Source organism: Miscanthus floridulus, chromosome 19, assembly GCF_019320115.1.
Source record: "Miscanthus floridulus cultivar M001 chromosome 19, ASM1932011v1, whole genome shotgun sequence".
Classification (NCBI taxonomy): Eukaryota; Viridiplantae; Streptophyta; class Magnoliopsida; order Poales; family Poaceae; genus Miscanthus; species Miscanthus floridulus.
The window spans coordinates 78,925,536-78,940,624 of NC_089598.1; positions in this window are offsets into that span (position 1 = coordinate 78,925,536).

The following is a 15,089-nucleotide window of genomic DNA, read 5'->3' on the forward strand; positions in this document are numbered from 1 at the left end:
GCGCCGCCCCTTCCCGCCGCTGGCCATCTCCCCCCAGCACCACCCCCATCTTCCCCCAGTGACGCCACCCGCCAGCGCTGCCCCCATCTCCCCCTAGTGCCGCCGCCCGCCAGCGCCATCCCTTCCCACGCCGATCGCCGCCGAAGGATCGGATCCGTCGTCCGCAAGACCACAACTCCGCCCGTCACCCCATCCCCCCCTGCAGGTTGTTTACACCAAAATTTGAAAAAAGAGTCATAGGGACTCCAAAGCTTCTAAGATCATGTCATCAAGGAATCAATTGCGTGCAGATCGGAACCAACCGATTCAGATGCAAAACTAGAATCAGCTTTTTTCAGATAGCGCCAGCGGATAACGACAAAGACTATGATTAGCGCCAGGACGAGGCATGTTGGACTCTATAAAAAGGGAAAGATTAGAGTCCAAGTTATCTTAAATTAGGAATATTTTCTATAGGGTCAAAAATTATGATGAGTCATGCATAGACAGGAGTCATGCGTAGGTCCCGGGTATAAATATCAAACCCTAGCTATTGTAAGACACATAATCAATCTAATATACAAGTCATTTACTTTTTCGGCTCTGGCCACCCCTTAGGAGTAGGAGTAGAGTAGATCTCGGCGAGTTCTTCAGCAAGTATGGCTGTATCGATTCGGTCGACCTCCACTGCTTGTTGTAAGTACCATCATGGCTTATACCTCTGTTCATATGGCTGCATCGATCCGGTCGACCTCCACTGCTACTCTGGTATAAGTTAGTTATCGATTCTTGCCTAGTTCAAGTATGACTGCATCGATCCGATTGACCCCCACTGCATGAACTAGATCAAGGTCAAGTTATCAACTCTACCTCAGAATGGCAGTCTTTGGTAGATTCATTAAGTTACCGATATTGCTTATTACTTTCATTATTTATCTAAATTACAATAATATCACTCTGTCCGATTGGGATTGATCTAGATCGGCCCTATATCTTGTTTAGCCCATCGTTTGTTAATCTGAAACTGATCTAATCTACATGTTAAACGACGAGTTACGTTTTATCAGTTGTTTTACGTCAATCTTGATCGTGCATAGCGTGCGGTTAAAGCATATTGCATCTTGAGTAGATTTATTGGCTAGCGAGAACCGTTCTATGGCCTGTTATCACGGCCTGTGTGATTCTGCCTCACACCCCGCTGTTAGCACCGTGGAGTGGGGATCATTATTTGGTAGATCTATTCCTGATAAGGCATGACTTTAACTGTGCGCTATGCCTGAATCGGCTGTTTTAGTCAACATCGAGTGCTTTCATGAACAGTTCGCATCATGAGATCGTTGAAGTAGCGATAAGTTGAAAGATGTGTTAGCCCTATGATCTTATTATTGTATTACGGCCTGCATGATTCTGCCTTATGCCCCACTGATATTAGTAATAAGTTAGGGCTGTCGAGTCTATTGTTATTTCTACGGCCTGCATGATTCTGCCTCATGCCCCACTGGGTATAGTGATAGATGAGATCTAATATGTTCATTAGATTTATTTCTTTTAAATGGTTGAATGATGATGAATTGTTTCTTTTATAAAAGAGTTCGGTTACTTACAGTCATTGGCTTAGCATAAACCAATCATTGTTGACATCATATTGCCATTGATTAATATTTGCTCAAATAACGACATTTATCTTGAATGATAATTGATTCTTCTACTACATGGGCAGATAGATACAACTGAAGATGGAGACAGGCGTTTCTTTAAGGAAGTTGTAGATAAATCTGTTCGTGATGCCATATCAAGCCATAACGAAGCTTTCGTGGACATATTCCACAACGCCATGAGAGAGGCGATTCATGGGTTTCCAGTTGATCAAGGTGGGCTAGCTTATTACAACATTCCAGATCTGTTGACCCAAGGGACTAATTAAGTCAGTACCAGCAATCAAGAAGCAGCACCAGCTGGTAGTGGTGATGTCCAGACAGTTCAGGGCTCATCTGAACAAACTCAAGGAACTACTGCAAATCAAACATAATATAATCCTAGACCATCAATACAGCATGTGCAATAGCCGGCGGGACAAAGTTAGAACCAGGTGATCAATTTTAGCACATCAGGCCACATACCATCGTTGGCTCAAAAAATAGCACTGTCAATTCAAAGGATCCATAGAGATATAGATCCTTATGTTTATAATTAGATACTTCAAGCAGCAAGCCAGCAAAGGACCCAACAGATTAATATTCCACAAGGGTATCACTATGGCACAGATTATAACACCCTTTACATGATGCCAAATCTAGGATATCAAGGCACACGGGATTTCAATCCACAGATGGGTCAGCAGGTGTAGAAGAATCTAAACCCACAAGCTGATGAATTATTACTGAGGGTGACCGAGATGATGAAGAATTGGTTTGGTCTGAAGCCAAAATGGCTAATCTTTTCGTACAAACGCCCATATCCAGAATGGTATAATTTGGTCGCTCTTCCCACAAATTATAGGCTTCTAGAATTCGCTAAGTTCACTGGCCAAGACAATACAAGCACGATAGAACATGTCAGTCAGTATCTTACATAGTTGGGCGAAGCATCAGTTGAGGATGCCCATTGAGTTCTTTTCTTGTCCTTGTCCTTATCAGGGCTAGCCTTTACTTGGTTTTCATCACTACTAGTCAATTCCATTGCTAATTGGGCTAACCTAGAGAAGAAGTTTTATACATATTTTTACACTAGGACTAGAGAAAAGAAGATTACCAATCTGACAACTATAAGACATAAGACTAATGAATCGGACACTGAATTTCTTTAGAGGTTCCGAGAAACCAGAAACTTGTGCTTCTCCTTAAATTTGGCTGATGATCAACTGACTGCTTTAGCTATTCAAGGAATGCTGCCTATATGGAAAGAAAAGCTGCTGGGACAAGAATGTGACAACCTAAGACAATTGGCTCAACGAGTGGTAGCACTCAATAGCCAATTCTAGAGTATGCGCAAAGACACCCGATTTCATAAAAGTACCACGGTAGCTGAAGCTTATGATCCATACTCAGCCGATGACAGCTATGAAGATGATGAAGAAGAGGTTGCTACGACTGAATGGAATTAGAGCAAGAAGACAGTAATGGTACCAAATCCTTGGGGAAGAGGAGTCGATGAGAGCTATGACTTTAATGTCACCAAATCAGATAAGCTCTTTGATTTCTTGCTTGAGAAAGGGCAGATCAAGTTGCCCAATGGTCATGTCATGTTGCCCCCTGATCGATTGAAGAATAAGACGTTCTGCAAATTCCGTAATGCTACTTCTCATTCCACCAACGAATGTAGAATTTTTTGGCAGCATATACAGAGGGCTATTCAGCAGGGGAGGCTAAAATTTGATATGCCTCGGAAAATGAAAGTTGATGATAATCCTTTCCTAGGAGAATAAAACATGGTTGATGATGGGCTACTCAAAGGAAAGACCAAGGTCCTAACGTCAACCAAATCAAAAGAAGCTAGAACGGTCGATCCCAAGATGCAAATATCGACTAACGTGTACAGAGAAATTAGAAGACGTCGTGCCGAGCAAAAGAGCCGATACGAGCAGGGGGAGACGTCGAAAGTAGGGACGACAAAGCCATGTGTTACATCTTAGATTCTATTGAATAAGTGGCAGCGGCGGAAGGAAAAGGATTATCAGCGTTGGTTAAAGGATCAAGAATACCAGCGTCAACTAGAAAGAGAGAGGTATGAAAGGAAACAAGCCGAATCACATTGGAATTGTCCTTTCGCCGAATCACATTGGAATTGTCCTTTCTTCAGACATTGCTGGAATGAAGGGTTGAAGTTGCCTACTAGACATGACTGTCCAGAATGCAGCAATCAATATTGGGAGTTTAGGCAATCTCAAACCAGCCGCCGGTCTATCCATGCTCAAGATGCATATTATCATAATAACATGGATCGGCGCTTAAAAAATGGAAGTATTCATAATCATCTAGGAAAAAGAGTTGTTGATCAAAACTAGGTTGATTATGAAGAAGAAGGCGACGAAAGAAAGTATGTTTGGCAGGAAGGCCCATGGTGCCTAGGAGGTTTGACAAGAAGCCAGAAGAGAAGGGTGCAACGCCTAAGAAATAAAGAGATGGAACAGACTCAGGCATCTGGTAAATCTCAAGTATGGCGTACCAAGCAAACAGCTGATAGAAAGCAACCATCGGCTAATATACAAATGGCTTTTCTGTTGTCATCGGAATTTAGAGCTCCGGCAGATCAAAAAGTTTATTCGGATGAATCGGAGTATGAGGAGATAGTTGCTAAGTTAACGGTTGTACAACAAGCAATATTTGACAAACTAGTCAAACATTGGCACTTAAAAGCTTTATATATGAAAGGTCTTGTTGATGGTAAGCCGATGAACAAGATGTTGGTGGACGAAGGTGCTTCTACCAATCTTATGCCTTACACTACTTTTTGAAAACTTGGCAAAGGACCAGGAGATCTGATGGAGACTGACATGATGCTTAAGGACTTCGGAGGTAATACGTCTAAGACCCGAGGGGCAATAAACGTCAAACTAACAATCGGAAGCAAGACTCTGCTCACCACATTCTTCGTCATCGATGGAAAAGGGTCGTATAGTTTGCTCCTCGGTCATGATTGGATTCTTGCGAACTACTATATACCATCAACCATGCATTAGTGTTTGATTTAATGGCATGGGGATGATGTCGAACTGGTTCATGCTGATGAGTCCGTGAGCATCGCAACATCAGATCTAGTCTTTTAGGAACTAGGAGACTTTGAATGTTTTTCTAGCAAGTCATGGGAAAGGGGCTTCATTAAGATCAGCATTGAAAGCCAACAGTCGATGCAAGCGATTGGCTCTGAGAGTTTGTTTTAGTAGAAAAACCACGACTTCACATTGACCATTGGATTAAAGGAAAAAATAAGCATTGAGACCTAGAGATGAGTTTAGGCCGACATACGTGGATGCTGAGTCAAATTGTAAGTGTGATTCAGAATTAATGGATTTCTTAAAGAAGTTCTATTTCGCTTAATAGGATGCTTGACCTAGGTTGATTAATCGTTCGACCTTTGATATGAAAAGTTCTGTGGGATGTTATCCTAACATCTGATCAATATTCGATAGCCGATTTGTTGTCGGCTCTAATAGCCGGTACCAGGAGGGTATCGCCTCAAGTTCAAAAAAATGAAAATCTTCAAAGACAATAAAAGCCAATACGATATGTATCGCTTATAGAACAAAAAGAAAATGCAAAAATAGTCATACACAAGGGCATTACACTGAGACACATTTATGAAAAGAATAGGAGTCTTTGTTCATCGGATTACCCTAGATACAATCTAATCAAGGACCTTGTTCACCACATCCAGGACGGATGTGATGTCTACTATGGCCTCCGCTGCCATAGCAAATTCTTTGAGTAGGTCCTCATGTTCCTTAGGACCATCGCCCATTGGAAACCAGTCTCCATGGCATGGAGCTCGTACCCGGTTTGGACTTGTGCCACGGTCAACGCCACCGCTGCACCATGACGAACATCGTGGAGAGCAATCTCCTAAATGCGCGCTGGGATGTCTTAGAGATGAGCGGCGATGGGGGAACCCTGAGCATTAATAGTGTTCGTGGCCACGTTCACCGCCAGTTGGAGACTCCAACTGCACCGTCAGGGCTAACAATCTCAGGAACAAAAAGGCTATCAAGATAAAGATAATGGAAATCAGAATGAGGCGTTCGTGGAATTCATCTTACCCACCACCATGGCATCAGACTCGGCCAGCCACGCTCGGACGACGCTGGCCTCCTCCTTAGCCGCATGAAGGGCGGCATGAGAGACCCCAAGGCGAATCTCAAGTTGGCCGTTCTCCCAAGTCGCCTTGGAATAACGATTCTGAGCCATCCTCCACTCATGAAGGTTGCGTCGGGCGTTGTCACCATTATAGGAATCAGAAGAATCTGACGATGAGGCCGGCACACCATTATAGGAGTCAGAGGGCCCACCGGCCCTGGGAGGGGACGAAGACTATCATTCACAACAAACCTATAGGTGAGTCAGAACAGTTCATCATCATAAAATAGGTAATGTCAATCTCACCTCATGCGTCGGAGATGCTGGTTCATTGGCATGTTCTCCTCTAGGATCTCCTCCACTGCACGCTTGCCTCAGTTGTCCTTGCCGGCCATGGAAAATGATTAGATCTACGGAAGGGAGAAAGAAAACCGCTACAAGGTTTTGGTAGGCGGAGAAGAGCAAAGGAACAGTTACAAATGGAGATGTGTTCGAGGCTGAAGCCATCGGCTGGTATTTGAAGACACGAAGCGAAGAGGTGGATGTATCGGGGAGCGCAAAAGGCAACCGCAATTAATGGAAGGCGAGGTGCCACTTTGCTAATGCTGATGGGAATACGGTGTTGGGCAACTGAGGGTAGGAAATCAAAGGGTTCTCTTAATAAAAGCCATGTTTTTAGACTTAATTGGATTAAGATTAGAAGTCTGGGATCAGCTGTATCAAATTAGCTCTTTGGTCGAAACAAGAAGCATAATTAAATAACAGAGAGTATGATCGATTCTACACAAGATGCGCATTGACATGCAGATTCCAAGTCTGGAACATCATGGATCGCTCTTGACATTTGTAGCCGAATAGCATCAGCTCCCGTGATCTATTGTTTGCCTTCTTTGGCTGATCTAGGGATGCTCTCGAGGATGTACTTATGATGGTCAATGGCAATAAGACTCTGGAGAAAGCTGGGGATGGATTACCATTAATGGCCAAGAGCAAGATAGCCGGTATGGTCGCCTAATTGGAAGAGACCTTATTGGATCAAACGTTGTGCGCCTGGTAATATTTACATTTTGGAGACACTGAGAAGATAAGAGGAATTCGATAGAGCAATCAAATGAGGAATATTTAAATGAATATTACCCTAACATTTGGATTAATACTTAATAATCAATTTGCTAGGCTGTAAGCCCTAATAGCTGACACCAGAAGGGTATCGCTTCTAGTGCGAAGATAAACCCAGAGAGGTAAAAGCCGGTACGATGTGTATCGCCCGCAGGAGCGAGGCAAACATGGACAAAGTGATGCATGAAATAAAAGGAAAATCATTGGAGATAAGGGAATTGTTTCCTAATATCACTTATTACAAGCTACAGACCAGAAAACACTTTGTTTACTATATCATCGGCCTAGAAGGTCAGGGCTACAGAGTTGGCGGTGTTGAAGAAATCCTCGACCAGGCACTCATAATTTTAGGGTATCCGGTGGCTGGAGCTCCACAGGAAGAAGCCAAAGATCATGGCCGGAGTGAACTTGTGCAGTAGTCAATGCCATGGCAGCACCATGATGAACGCCATGAAGAGCGACTTCTCTAATGTGGTTTGAGATGTCGTGCAAGCGAACCACTAGAACGATGCTCCTAGCATTGACGAATCCCGCCGCATGGTCTACAGCTAAACGAAGGCTTTCCAGCTGAGCCAATAGATCTAAAGGATTTAAGAAAAAGGTGATTAGGATCCTAGAGGCAAAAGTTAAGAAGAAATAGAAAATTATGGTAAATATCTCACCAGCGATTCTGGCTTCAGCCTTGGCCAGCCTCTCCCGCACCGGGTTGGCCTTAGGGGGTGATCGACCCTGAACTATGGCCTGAGCCGATTCCACAATAGAGAGGCAGTCGACAAGTTTCTTACCGATCTAGTCAATGGAAGCGATCAGGTTATCGTCATCTCTTGGCCTCCTCGGATAGCGAGGGAGCTGGCAATGAATTGGTATTGAGGATAACCCCAAAGGCTGAGCAGAGTCAGCCCTCTGCTTTGGAACAATAGGACCATCGTGAGGTGCACCCTCTTGACGATGGGTGCACTGGCACGATGATGCAGATCCATCGAGAGCCTCCTCAGTAGACCTCTTGCTATTCTCCATGACCTCAAACCTACGAAAAAACATGAACTATACTAAGGATGCAAAAGGTTTGAAATGAAGTGGGTTGTTTTTTGATCCCCAGCAGTGGCCCGTATATATAGCCTAGGAAGGTGAGGAGATAGGTTTTGCTGGAGGTGTGAAATCGAAATCAGATACAAAAATGAGTCAACACTCCGGAAGTTCAGGGGACAGATGATGAAGAAATAATAGATTTAGACTTATTGCTTCCCCAGGTTACAAAATATCATTGGAGAACTTACATTAACCAGAGACTGACTCACCAAGGCTTCTTTGGATGGAAGGGAGTCTGGGTCCCCACAAGGCCGAAGGTCATCGTGAACCGAGTCACGTCGGCCCATTGATAAAATTGTGTTAGGAGAAGGAGAAAGGCCACCCACCTAACAGATGCCCAGCTGATTTCTTGGTGACTAGGAAACTGTGGGAAAGAAGTCTATGGCTTTTTCAGTGGGCATTTGGTGGAACAAACAAGGGAAAGGTGTCCACACATTTTAGCCTATGCAAACATTAGAACAACTCTGCGAGCATAGTTAGAAGACACAGGTGATATCACAAGACTTCTTCCAGCCATAATAGCTGGTCCTCTTACTCAACAAGATGCTAGAATGGGCGACACAATCACCCTATGCACAAGAATTCTTCTAATCGTTCAAGATCTTCATAGCAAAAGGATAGACCATGGAGGGTCCGGTAGAGTCAGAAGCACTCGAGGGGGCATATAGAAGAGAAACATGGCTGAATTATTGAAGTGCTTTCGCCAGGGCTGGATAGACATTTTATAGCTGGACTAGAAGGATAGATACAAGTGCCCATGAAGTAATGATGCTCTCACAAAAGTTTTGAAGCATGGGCTCATGAGCTGACATAGGTGGTGACAAACAATAGACTCTAGATCAAGATTCTTTACCCGTGACTGCAGACCTATCGGGGGCATAAACGTGATAATTTTAGAATAAAATTACTTTTATCCAAAAATTGGGGGCATGTGTTTACACCAAAATTTGGAAGAAGAGTCACAGGGACTCAAAAGCTCCTAAGATCATGTCATCAAGGAATCAATTGCGTGCAGATCGGAACCAACTGATTTAGATGCAAAACTAGAATCGGCTTTCTTCAGATAGCACCAGCGGATAACGACAAAGGTTATGATCGGCGCCAGGACGAGGCATGTCTGACTCTACAAAAAGGGAAAGATTAGTGTCCAAGTTATCTTAAATTAGGAATATTTTCTATGGGGTCAAAAATTGTGTTGAGTCATGCATAGACAGGAGTCATGCGCAGGTCCTAGGTATAAATATCAAACCCTGACTATTGTAAGATATACAATCAATCCAATATACAAGTCATTTACTTTTTTGGATCCGGCCACCCCTTAGGAGTAGGACTAGAGTAGACCTCGATGAGTTCTTTAGCAATTATAGCTGCATCGATCCAATCGACCTCCACTACTTGTTGTAAATACCGTCATGGCTTATACCTCTGTTCGTACGGCTACATCGATCCGGTCGACCTCCACTACAACTCTAGTATAAGTTAGTTATCGATTCTTGCCTAGTTCAAGTATGGCTGCATCAATCCGGTCGATCCCCACTGCATGAACTAGATCAAGGTCAAGTTATCGGCTCTACCTCAGAATGACAGTCTTTGGTAGATTCATTAAGTTACCGATATTGCTTATTGCTTTCATTACTTATCTAAATTACAGCAATACCACTCTGCCCGATTGGGATTGATCTAGATCGACCCTAGATCTTGTTTAGCCCATCATTTGTTAGTCTGAAACTGATCTAATCTACATATTAAACGATGAGTTACGTTTTATTGGCTGTTTTACATCAATCTTGATCGTGCATAGCGTGCGGTTAAAGCATGTTGCGTCTTGAGTAGATTTATTGGCTAGCGAGAACCGTTCTATGGCCCATTATCACGGCCTGTGTGATTCTGCCTCACACCCCACTATTAGCACCGTGAAGTGGGGATCGTTATTTGGTAGATCTATTCCTGATAAGGCATGGCTTTAACTGTGTGCTATGCCTAAATCAGTTGTTTTAGCCGATATTGAGTGCTTTCACGAACAGTTCGCATCATGAGATCGTTGAAGTAGCGATAAGTTGAAAGATGTGTTAGCCCCATGATCTTATTTTTGTATTATGGCCTGCATGATTCTGCCTTATGCCCCACTGATATTAGTAATAAGTTAGGGTCATCGAATCTATTGTTGTTTCTATGGCCTGCATGATTCTGCCTCATGCCCCACTGGTCATAGTGATAGATAAGATCTAATATGTTCATTAGATTTATTTCTATTAAATGGTTGAATGATGATGAACTGTTTCTTTTATAAAGGAGTTCGGTTACTTGCAATCATTGGCTTAGCATAAACCAATCATTGTTGATATCTTATTGCCATTGATTAATATTTGCTCAAATAATGACATTTATCTTGAATGATAACCGATTCTTCTTATACAACCCAATGAGCTTTAACCGATTTATTCTCATGAATATGCTGAAATCGACTATTTAGTCGATCTCCTTTCATATCGGCTCTTAGAGCCGCACATTCGGGACTGTCTGGCAACACCGGCAAGTTTTGCCCTTAATTACTGATAAGTTTTCTCCCCTTGTCAATTGCAGGGTCAAATTAACTGGCACGTCTCGGGAGGAGTACACAGGATCGTCCACCCTTGTGCTGAAGCTTGGTGGATCTCTAGCTCCATCGAGCGGACCCTTCTGGCTTGCTACGTGTGTCCTCGACATGGGACAAAATTCTATGTCGACACACGTATTGCTCTGTTCTTGACTTCTTGTGCATTTGCTTGAAGGCTCATGGGTCATGTAGTATGGATCAATTTTTGACTTGGAGAATGAAGCATATGTATGTTCAAAATCTATACATCTGTATCTACGAATCAATTTGCATAACCTAAAACAACCTACCTATGAACATCAACAATAAGGTAGAAGATGCATTACTTGCATATGCTTGTAGACTGAAAAGTTGTAGCTCAAGCTATGGGCATTCACATTCATTAGGCTGTTGAAGACGTAGGTATTTGGAGTAATCTTATGAGCGAGCAGCCCCTGCATATGATTGACATGTATGATATATGAGTGAAGTCTAGAACCACCTGAGTATTAGAGCACATGTCTACAGCAGGTACACGGGCATGCACTACCCACGGATAGCGGGTGTGGATTTTAGCTCACGGATATGGATACCTAAACCTCGTATCCACGCAGATTTTACCCGTTGCCATCTTTAGTGGTAGTGGTGGCGACACCATGACGGCTGCTGATGCCCACCGCACGCTGAGTGGCCAAGCGCAGCATGGACTACATCTTGTTGCACGCTCTTTCTCGCTCGCTCGCGTGGGCGTGGTCTCTCTCTTTGGTCAAAATGTTTTTTTCCTTGTGGTGAATAGTGACAGAACAAGTAAAATTAGCCAGCAAAAGTCCAATGCCTTCTGTTAGCAGAAGCACTACCTTCGATCCCAGAAGTACAAAAAGAGAAAGAATCCAATTACTAACAAAACAGAGACACAAATTTCAAAACATTTCAATATAAAAGGTGATGTGCATTATAACTATAAAGCTCACAAAGCATTGGTCTTAACCTAACCAACTTCAGTAACAAGCAAATACCTTGAGATGATAATGTGGCTCTATTTTGCAGAAAGTGGATAGCTCCAACTCAATATCATCGACATGGGTATGACTAACTGAAATTCTTAGCTAAAAACAGTGATTGATCTAAATTCATAGAACAGTGACTCTACTGCTACCTGGTGCCTGCTAGTGCTTCTAGAAATGCCTAGCAAATAGGACTATGCCACCAGACTACTGTGGCTGTTTTCACCCATGTACGAAGTGGTTGCTACTTGTTGGAAACCGATAAAAAAGCTCAGAAAAAATCAACAAAAAATCAGGAAAAATAATAAACATTAGTAGTAATCATCAAATCAGAAAAAATATCAATTTTTTTAAAATAAACTTACTAGAAGACCATTTAAAATTTTAAAATCAGTACTATCTAGTATGAACATCACATGAACATGAAGGGCTCAAGGAAAAATGATTCCCCTCCATACATACACATCGAAATCCGTGTTTACCTATGAATGCACCCTACATTCTAGATCATGTGGTAGATCACGGAGGTGATAGCCTAGTTGAATCCTCTGTAATCCACCTCCCGTCTGTAGGACTAGTAGGACGCGATTGCGACAGAAGTAATCAAGCTCTGTTCTTGCTCTTCATTAGTAATGTCCCTTATGCATAGATGGAAGATAATCTTTTGCTATATTAAGTATGTACTGCACATCAATGTATGCTTTGACTTGTAGCTATAGAATAACTTAGGAGTTAACCTCTCTTGTATCTACTTAGTCTTGCTATTGCTATCTTATGGAGTACTCTGAGTGTTACATTTATCATTCATATATTATTCTATCTCTTAGTTTACCCCTGTTTAGAGTAAGAGTGTTGGCTTATTGATTCATCATAAGTACAAGTTATCAATACCAGTTATCAGTTATCAATACTAGTTTACATTCAATACTCATCATCAATACTATTGATATCCATACATTAGTCAGACCTTCCCTATGGTGAAATATAAATAATGATACCTAGAATACTCCTAGGTGAAGTGCTACAATGGTATATTTGTGCACTTACAGATTTCATATATTTATATTATTTCTAAGTCGCATTCATACCATAAGCATTTCTGGTGCCGTTGCTAGGAGTATACTTAAAACTCCATTCTTAGTAATGATGCTAAGAAATGTCAACACTCCCCAAGCTCAAGTGGTGTTAATTAGCTTTTTATGAGCAATGGCCAGTCCTCAATCCTAATTCCTCACCTTAATTAAGGAATTGAAGGCCTACTTGGTTTATGTGCTGGGTACTGTTTGACCTTGCTAGGGTAGGATATTGAACACCATTGCTTGTTTGGTTGTGTTGCCTAACTTACTTGGAGCTTGTGCATGCAAGCTTTGCCTTGATAGCTGAGAGAGCCAAATTGGCTCTTCTGGCTAGGCAAGGTTCCCGTGCTCTATGCAAGCCAGGCAAGGCTAGGTTAGGTGAGCAACCTAGTGAAACCAAGCATGCTCTCATGCTCTTGATGTTCCCTCGGGCCATTCTGAAATGCCCCCAAACTATTTCCAAAATCTTGTTAGACTCTGGTTGACCAGTCAACACAGTAGAGTTGGAGATTGGATCCTATTCGGTTATGATACATGTTTCCTAACTTGTTACAAGGAAATCTATTTGATCCTATTTGGTTATGATTTAGGAAATCTGTTTGATTGAATCAGTTATTTTAGGTACACCTTGCTTCCCAAGTCAATGATGCACCCCATCTAGGTTGGGCCTTACATTCAGCTGCCTCAGCCCACCCTGTCTCTAGTGGGTTTTCTATAAGTGATGAGGTACCCTAAATTCATATAATAGATAAGAGGTATCTCCCATTGTCACACTAGGTATAATGTTTTTGTTGTTATCGAGGAAGACTTTTCTGATGCCTATAGTTGCAACTCATGGAAAGCTTCAAGTGTAGTACTTCATTTGCTCTTTTAGATATACCCCCTCCGTCCAAAAATAAATGTGAAGGGACTATGACGCCTAAGAGGGGTTAGGGTGAATTAGACAACTTAAAAACTACTTCGAAAGCTATGGCCTCTAATTTCCACCCAGTCAAAACCTATGCAATAAAACAATCTATCCAGATGTGCAGCTAAGGTTTTGTTAGATGTGTTCCTATGTCTATCGCAAAAGACTTATGCAACCAAAGTTCTAATCCTATTAACTAGCCTAGCAAGCTAAACTAGAATATAAGCACACAACCAAAGTACACAATATAAATTATTCGCAAAAAAGAAGTACACAATATAAATGCGGAAGCTTAATTGAGATAGAGATGCAAACTCCCATCGATGACTTTGGTATTTTTATTGAGGTATCGAGAAGCTTACGCTTTCCCCTAGTACTCGTTGGAGCCCCTCGCAAGGATGCCCTCGCAAGGGCCAAGATCCTGGTCAGATAACTCCGTGGACATCCCTTGAGCCTTCTCCACACGCAAGTGGGTCTCCGAGATGGCCTCTCCCAGACCACTCCCCAGCACATTCTGTAACACCCTCAGTGTTACACAGTAAATTATCTACTAAAACATGTCATGAGCATTATGTTTATGTGTTAATGCATGTGATAAAGTGTGTAGATCAATTCCTATAACTCAAAACGATCAACTAAAATGGGAAACAAAAGTTGATTCAATAGTTCATGCATATCAAGTAGGGTTTAAAACCAATTTTTATTAAGCAAAAATGCTATAGAACATGTATGTGATACTTAAATAAAGTTTGATGTACAAACTTTGTAGATGACAATGAAATACTTGCTGTAGAAAAATAATGTTACTAGCTAGTATTTCTAATAGTCTAGAAACATAACTTGGAAAGCAAATCCAGCTCAAAAACTTAGAAATTTCCAACTATGTCAACAGCTAGACATTGCTATGTTTAGCAATTTATTGTGAAAGATTGGATTAAGGAGTGGTGTAATGTTATAGCTCGATTTGGTAGTCTCATGTGCCATCTTGAGTGTAGTGAAGCCAGTTTAGATTTAGGAGCAATAGTTTGGTCGTGATCAGCGCTTTAAAATTCATGCACGTAATCAGTTTTGGGCCACAGGGTTCGGACGCGTGGTCGCCATGCATGGCCATTCTGCATCGCTGCGTGGCTGTACCATGCACGCACGTGCGTGGCTGTACACTAGACGGTCGAGGCTACCCTTGGTCTGGTCGCACCGCTTACAGACAGCAGTAGGCTGCCATGCCCCGCTGGCCCTCTCTACGCCCCACCGCCACTGCCACCGAAGCTGCCACTGCTGCCCTCCATGTCACGCATTGTGACATAATCATGGTTGCAGTCACTGCCACTAACGTCAGGTCACTCCCACACTCGCATCTGCTCGCTGCATCGCGCTACTCCCCTAGCCCGGTTGGGTGCCGTACGCACATGGCCGTGCATGCCATCGTCACACCATTAATGGCGCTGCAGTGTGCGGGCCATGGCTGGTCATGGATGCTCATGCTCATCCTCTCGTGCTTGGATGTAGGTCCCTCTGTCATGTTAACCACGTCCCGCCAAGGCTCGCCTCGCC